This window comes from Hipposideros armiger, unplaced genomic scaffold (assembly GCF_001890085.2).
Source record: "Hipposideros armiger isolate ML-2016 unplaced genomic scaffold, ASM189008v1 scaffold_153, whole genome shotgun sequence".
NCBI classification, from domain to species: domain Eukaryota; kingdom Metazoa; phylum Chordata; class Mammalia; order Chiroptera; family Hipposideridae; genus Hipposideros; species Hipposideros armiger.
Window position 1 is genome coordinate 613,171 of NW_017731503.1, and position 6,436 is coordinate 619,606.

Genomic DNA, 6,436 nt, shown 5'->3' on the forward strand with positions numbered 1-6,436 from the left:
CTTTTTGTTGTTCTAAGTGGGTGATTTCTGCTACTTTGTCTTCTATATCACTGATCCGATCCTCTGCTTCATCTAATCTACTGGTGATTCCTTCAAGTGTGTCCTTCATTTCAGTTATTGTATTCTTTAGTTCTACCTGGTTGTTTTTTATGATTTATGTGTCCTTCTTTATGTCCTCCATAAGTTCCAGAAACATTCTTATCATTAGTGTTCTATACTCTGTCTCTGAAAGGTTGGATACCTCTGTTTCATTTATTTCCATTTCTTGAGGTTTCTTCTGATCTTTTACTTGGGACATGTTTCTTTGTTTTTTCATTCTGGCTGTCCCTCTGATTGCTTCGATGTATTCGATAACCAGACTCGATGTGGCCTCCTCTTTAAGTCCTTCGTTTAGAGGTACTGCTCATCTAGGGTCCAGGGAACTTCCAAGGTTGAGTATCTTATAAATTATTTGTAATTTTGTTGTGATCCTGGGAGGTAGTCGGCACAACGTCTGTCTATTCTGCCATCTTACCAGAAGTCCGTTATATTTCGGTGAGAATGACTCTTCCTAGGAACAGCCCAAGTGCTGGCACCTGAGCTCTCAAGCTGGTCAGGCTGACACCGGAAGCTATAAACCCAGCTCCACCTGTTGTTCTCATAAATACATGGTTCGGGTTGTATGCGATGTCTTTAACTGCTTTTCTCTGTTCTTAGCTTCATCTTCAAGTTTGCTTTTGTTGCTGACATAGTCAATCAGACCCTCCTGTTCCACATCCCATTGCTCTATCTTTTCCTTGTTCCTCTTTCATCACCTGTTGAACTTGAGTATCCCTGCATGCCAATGTGCCAAGCCGAGCTGTGCAAAGCTTAGAGCTTCAGCCACAGTCTCTCGCCCCTTGGTCAGAGATGTGACTGCCAGCTGCAAACTCCTCCAATCACTGCGAGATCTTACTTGCCTAATTTATTTTTTATGTGCCTCTGTGTTTGTGATTCTGTACTAATCTTCTTTCCCTTCACAGCCTGTTGAATATTGATCTTATAATATAAACACATGACCTGGGTATGATGGATTCAGGCAATGAATGTTTTGATATCAGCACCTTCATTTATGAACGTTTTCTTTCCCCTGTACTTCTATCCTTCCCTTGTCTATCTTGTTAGGTATGGTATATGGGTCATCTTTTATTATCTGAGTATCTGTTTTTCCTGATCTCTATTCTATATGTAGAATCTGACTCTCTTTGATCTCATTCTTTTACTTTCTATCTTGGGAAAAATAGTTTTTTGTCTCATTGTCTGTCTTATTTTAAAGGAAGCCCCAGAGGGTCAAGATTGCACCCTTATTTTGTGGTGGCCCAGTAATATTGGTAAAAACAAAGATGTAACAAAAAACCCACAACCCACAGTCTTTTACATTTGTTAATGAAATTGCCTACCGCCATCACCCAACACTACCACCACCATTTTTGCATCTACGTGGTCATTTTGGTCAGTCCCTTGGAGGTAGGTAGAAGCCAGCTCTTATATTCTCATCTTTCCCAGAAACCTCAATTCTTCTCACTTCTTTTGAGTTTATAAGTGTTCAAGTTAACAAAATGACATTTCATGTTTTCATGTATATGTGATGTAAATTTCTGGTCTCATCTCCTACCACTTATTTTCTTTCCTCTTTTTGATCGTGTCAAAATCATTAAACACATGTACAAACACATACACACACACATTCTCTCTCTCTCTCTCTCTCTCTCTCTCTCTCTCTCTCTCTCTCTCTCTCTCTTTCTCCCTCAGTCTCTCTCTCTCTTCTTCCACGTTTACATCACTCACTAGTCAATAAAAATGCAAAGACTATACTTCATTATCTGTGATTTTATAATTATTTTCACACTGATGTCTTGGTTGGAGTGTGGAACGCTTCTTTATTTCCTTGCTTTCTCTACATGTCAATATCATATTTATTTAAGAGCTATCTCAAACATCAACTTCTCTGATCAAGCTATACTGTTTTCCTGTGTGCTTCCACAACTGTTTATTTCACAATTTGAAATTTTTCTCATTATGTTATTGTTGGCTGCATTTGGATCTCTCTGCCCAGTTAAACAAGTAGCTTGAGCTAATCACTAGGTCAGGTCTTACTCACAGTTGTACTCTACCTCTTAGCACAGAAAATGAACTCAATTAATATTTTTAAATTCAGTTCTTTACAATTATGATAAATTCAATTTCAGTGAGAACATAAGCAGTTTAAAATGAGTGTCAAGATAACAGGGATTCATCTGTGACCCTTCAAAATAATTAGTTTCTGCCTTTGATATTGAAGCTAATACTTAGAACTTCTGTGTTTTAACATCTACCTTCTCCAGAACAATGAGTGAAGCTCAGCAGAAATTGTTACAGCTTTAATACCACTTGTATTGCATCCAGCACTTGCCTGCAGAAAATTTATACTAGTTATGTAATGGGAAAAACATTCAAACATCCCTCTTTCTGAGTTTGTTTTTGAAAAGTAATCAGAAATAACAGAACAGAAAGTATATAGGAACATTTTTAAAAATTAAAGATTATTGGGGTGACTATTGTTAGTAAAGTTAGACAAGTTTCAGGTGTACAATTCTGTAATACATCATCTATATATCACATTGTGTGTTCACCACCCAGAATCAGTTCTCCTTCCATCACTATACATTTGATCCCTTTTACCCTCATTTACCACCCCCTCAACCCCTACTCTCTTGTAACCACTAAACGATTGTCTGTGTTTATAAGTTTTTGTTTCTTCATTTGTTTGTCTTGTTCCTTTGTTGTTTTCAGTTGTATATACCACATATCAGTGAAATCATATGGTTCTTGACTTTTTCCATCTGAATTACTTTACATAGCATTATAATTTCAAGATCCATTCAATTTTTTTTAAATAGAAAGAAGCAAATCATATTTATCTCAGCCTCCTAACACATCAGCTATTAGGCTTGTGTGTTCTCTCCATACATATTGATATGTTTACACCCTAGTAAAAATACCATCTTATTAAGCATTAATTACATTTTAGCATTATGTTAATTGTTGTAATCATTTTGGTTGCTGCAGAAAGGTCAATCAAGTTAAGGTACTATAATATACTCAACGGTCTCTTTATTGTTGTACCATTCTAAGGCTAATTTCACTTTTTACCTATTATAAAAAATTCAATGGTGGTGGTCTTTGTGTATTTATCTGTATCGCATTTTTTAATTATTTTCTCAATATAAAGTCCATTCCTTTACTCTAAAATAACTGTGCTGTCTTTAATGGTGATTGAATCCATTTAAAATATTATTAGGGTGTAAACATATTGATAATTTATCTCTACAAGTACCACTGAGTTATTGTCTCACATCATTTAATATATTTAGTAATGAAAAGAGATGTGGGTGTTTAATTCTAGCTTTACATATCCATGAGCCTACTGAGTTTTATTGGTTTTAATGCAAAACCATTTCTAGACTAAAATTATAAATTAGTTAAATAGGAAACTTTAATTTTATGAATTACATTAATGATGAAAAATGGAAATTGCCTTACAAAAACTCACTATCCATGCTAGAATGTCTTTATAACAAAAGGTAGGCTATATTTGCAAACAACTTGTGGCATATATCCAAATAATTTCCACTTGAAGGAATAATTGAATAAAGGAACCAGTTCTCTAGAAACACTGATAGGAAAAAAATTTTTTAATTTACTTCTTTCAGAGTAAAATTAGTGTCAACAAGGAAGGAACAGATAGTTTTTAAAAATCTGATATGTTTGTGCCTGTCCTTTACAGCATCAATTTGGTTGACTTTTAAAATACTGAAATGTTGTAAATATTATAATGCATTTTAGAACTATGCATTGCAACATATAGTATGTATCTCTATATTTTTCTGAAAATATTAAGTTGTTGGAAAACTCATTATGTAATTTTTCTATGTTTTTCATTGCAACAATGTGTCATGACTTTTCCGACAGCCAAATAGATAAAGATTCAAATACCAAGTAAGATAAACTAGTTAATGACTGACTTAAACGTAAACGATTAATTTTTCCTGAAAATCCAATCTTATGAGGAGAGACAGTTAAGTTGACAATCTCATGCTAGAAAAAGTGTTAGCTCATTGCTGAATATCACAATGGTCACCTTTGAAGTACTCCCCTTGGGAGGTATGCACCAATGCCAGCAACTAGTCTACCCTTCAAAGCAATTTTGGAACTCTTTCTGGAATGGCCATCAGAGCTGTCATCATATTACCCTTGATGTCCTGAATGTCATCAAAATATCCTCTTTTCAATATTTCCTTTATCTTCAGGTAAAGAAAGAAGTCACTGGGGGCCAGATCAGGTGAGCAGGAAGGGTGTTTCAATACAGTTATTTATTTGCTAGCTAAAAACTCCCTCACAGGCATTGCTATGTGAGCTGGTGCATTGTTGTGATGCAAGAGCCATGAATTGTTGACCAAAAGTTAAGGTTGTCTTCCTTTTTCGTGCAGCCTTTTCAGCATATCCAAACAGTAAACTTGGTTAACTGTTTGTCCAATTGGTACACATTTATAATTAATAATCCATCTGATATCAAAAAAGGTAAGCAACATTTTTGCAACAAGTTTGCGAATTTAATTGCCAGACCGCGCGTGTGCGTGCGCACGCGCGTGCGTGTCTGTGTGTGTGTGTGTGTGTGTGTGTGTGTGTATCAAAAAAATGTATACACGGGGGGAGAGAAAAAATGGTGGCAGTGAAGAGGGCTCACTGAGTTCTCCCCTGGAAGGCACAGCAATTTGAGCAGCTGAAGTGCAGCAAACAAACCTCTGCTGGGAACGCTGAGCAGCAAAGGGACTCCCACGCCAAGTACTTGGAAGTGGGCAGACCAGGTGAGTGGGGGAGGAAGGGGTGAGGCGTGTGGAGGCACAGACCGCTCCCACAGCTGCTGAGGCTCAGGGTCTCAGAGACAAGATCAGAGAGTTCTTGTGGCTCACTCCCTACACCTCCAGCTCGAGCTAAGGCAGAATCCTATGCCCGGTGTGAGCAGAGGCACAGTCTTTCCAAGCCTGCAGCTGAGGAGCAGTGAGAATCCAGGACAAGGCAGAGTGGTTTGTAGCATGTGCGCGGGCTCAGCCTCTGGACTGACCGTTCCCGCCGGGAGTGCGACAAGAGATCCAGGGTGCACAGTTTCTGAGGCAGAAATCTCAAATGGGCCAGCAGGAGAATAGGGAAGCAAGAAGTGTGGAGATGCAGCCCACACCCCACAGCTGTGGAGACACGAGCTGCTTAGCCAGGGGGTGCCCCTGGAGTGCAACAGGGGCTCTGCGGGAGCATAGGAGGGGGCTTTTTTCTTTTTCCTATTTTTTTTCTTTTTTCCCCTTTTCTCTCAGATGGGAAAAAAACTGCATAGTTAAGTGCACATCCCCACTCTCCCTCAGGATCCTTGACCCCCTTCCTGCCAGAGCCTGAGGCTGACTCCTGAAGAGAGGAGTAAATCAGAACAAAGGTGCTTTGACTCCCTGGGAGCAGAGTAATCTACATGAGAAGAGGCTGCAGGAGGGAACTACTAAACACGCTGTCCCAGCCTACACCTCTCCTGGGCGGCTTGGGAAACAGAACATGGGAAGGCCTACCAGCAGTTCTGAAATCTCCACTCCCCACACTCCAACAGCCACAGTGGAAAGAGCAACTGACAATGCACATCCAGTCCTCTGGCTGCGCAGAAATCAGAGTGCCTCTGGACAGGCAGGAGCAGAAATAATACTGAATTTGTAAAACTACTACCAATCACACCTTATAACTCCACTCATCTAAAATAGACCTGCATTACCAAGCTCACTCTAGGTGCCAGGTGGCTGGCTCTGCCCCCACAAGACACAAAGAGTGTGTGTATAGCAGAGGAAAACCTAGGGAGAGCTTGGTGGATTTCAGCCAAAATTGGCACTGGTTATTTCTTTGTTTTTCTCCCTTTTTTTATTGTTTTCGGTTTGGGTTTCTCTTTTGGTGTGTTATATGGTTATTGTTAATTGGGTTATCTTGGATGTTTTGGGGTGTTTTTCTTCACTCATTGCTTGTGTTGGTTGTTTTTATTTTTGTATTTCATTAATAATTTTAGTGTTCTATATAGGCATATATAAAGGTGCATATATGTGGATATGTATGTCCATATATATGGGGGTGTAGATATATATCTATATCTATATATCTATATCTATATCTATATAGATATAGATATATAGATATAGATATAGATATAAATATAGATAGATATATAGATATATAGTTTTTTTCTCTTCATTTTTCTCTCTTTCTTTACTTCTCTTCTAACCTTTTTCTCTCCCTTCTTTACTGCTTCCTTGTCACAGCTTGATTTGCCTCCTCCTTTCCATTTTTTCTGCAAGGTTTTTTTTTTTGTTTATTTTTTTGTCTTTTTTTTTCTTCCTTTCTCATTGTCATTGTT